We start from the raw sequence: 2,226 nt of genomic DNA on the forward strand, positions 1-2,226 counted from the left end.
CTCAAATGTACCTCTTCAGATTCTCAGTGTCTCACCCGTACAATGTCTAAGCCACAGAGGTGGTCACAATTCTCATAACTCTTGTGCACACCAGGACTTCACTCTTGATGGTGAACCTGTGGATGACTCTGGTGTTGAGGGTGTGAAAGTCCTGTGGGGCAAAACTTCTGATTCAGAAGGATAGTAGCCAATGGGTAAATGATTCACTTTTCCTACAAAACATATAGGCATAAGGTCTACTTCAAGAATTTTCTGTCTGTGGGACCTCACAGATACATAGGTATTGACTCTCTCCCTGACCCATTTCACTCTACTTATTTTCAGTCTCACTGCCTGATATCATACTCCCAAACAAAGCACTCACACAAGCCTTTGCCACAGGTTCTTCTTAGTAGGGGACTCAGTTTAAGACACCCTCCTATACGGAGAGCTGTCTAATAAAGCCACTGTACCATGAACATCAATATTAAATTTTGTGTAAGAAATTAATTTTGATTGTAAGCTGCTGAAATTAGATTTTATTTATGGTTTTATTTACTAGACTAATTTATTGCAGAAGCTAATGTGAATTACCATGACTGATATATTACTTTCCTTTTAGAGATAAGGAAACTGAGTTCAGAGAAGTGAGATAGCTTTCTCATAGTCACACTGTTTGTGTAGAGCTGGGGTTCAAACCAGGTCCTGTATAACTTTCAGTTGTTCCTAGGAAGTCATCGTTTCCATGAGACCTTCACAGAGTGTCATCGACATGGTAATATGCTAGAGAATTACTTCTTTTTTTTTTAAGGGGTTCATTTTTTTGTCTTTTTTGGAATTGGGGATCGAACCCAGAGCGCCACGCCTGCAAAGCAGGCGCTTTGCCACTGAGCTATATCCCGGCCCCTAGAGAATTATTTCTTCATTTTTATTCCCTTTCCCACCTCACCCAGAGCCCAATGGGCTGGGAGGGTATCCATAGTTTCCTGGATTAGCTGAGCCAAGGAAATATTTTTGTAGGCAACTTTGCTCTTTCCACGATGAACATCTGCTGATACGTCTGTTGTTATACTTTTATATTGAGCTGTGTGTGTGTGTGTGTGTGTGTGTGTGTGTGTAGGGGAGACTTTCTTTGAAAGTAATAGAAATAAGTGGGTCAGACTTTGAAGGCATCTTATTAATTTTCCCTCTTAGGATTATTGAATCAAACAATCATCAATTATCACATGATAAAAAAAGCGGTTTAACACACTTAGAGAAATAGAAAAAGAAAGGAAATCACCTGTAATATCAGGAATTAAGTAAATTATTCAAAGGGAAAGGGAAAGAGCCCCCCCCCCGCACATACATACTGCCCAACTCTAGAATTATCAAACTCACTTAACAAAAGAGACCATTGTTAAGAGTTTGGAGCAAAGCTAGTCCTAGATAAATTGTTCTATCTATATCATCTGTCTATCATCTCTCTATCGATATCTACCTATCTACTTATCTGTCTGCCTAACTATTTATATATCTAATCACATACATAGTTTTGGTTAATTTGTTTATATAAGTACATTTGAAACAAAAATTGGATGCTATTCAAAATAGCTAAAATTTTTCTCTTAATTCTATATCATGAAAATATTTCAGTCAGCATACATTCATTAATTTATTCAACAAATATTCAAATATCAACACCTACCTGCCAGGTGCTGTCCTAGGGGATGGGATCACAGTAGTGATCAAGACAAAGGCCCTACTCTAATGAGTCATATAATAAAATTTTAGCTTCGCATGCAATATTTCATCACATAGAAGTTCAAGTTTCATTTAGCCACTTCCTCATATGTGGGCATTCTAGGTTGTTTCAATTGTATATGTTATATAAATGTAATGAACACTCATACATCTTTACATACACATGCTATTATTTCCATATAGTAGGATTCTATAAATGGAATTATTAGATCACATTTAACATCTTAATAGATATGGCTAAATTTATCTTTGAAATATTGTAGCAATGTATTGGTAGATAGAAGATACATCTCTTCCCTTGTCCCTACTCTCTCCTGTACTTATTGTTATCCATGTTTAACTCTTTTTTTTTTTTTTTTTGCTTCATCTGTAGAGTAAAAATGGTGTCACATTGTTTTGTGCTTTTTTTTTTTTCAGTACTGAGGATATAACCCAGGGCATTCTATCTCTGAACTACAGCTCCAGCCCTATTTTTTCTTCCTTATTTTGAAACAGGGTCTCACT

Source organism: Muscardinus avellanarius (genome assembly GCF_963383645.1).
Source record: "Muscardinus avellanarius genome assembly, chromosome: 10".
NCBI classification, from domain to species: domain Eukaryota; kingdom Metazoa; phylum Chordata; class Mammalia; order Rodentia; family Gliridae; genus Muscardinus; species Muscardinus avellanarius.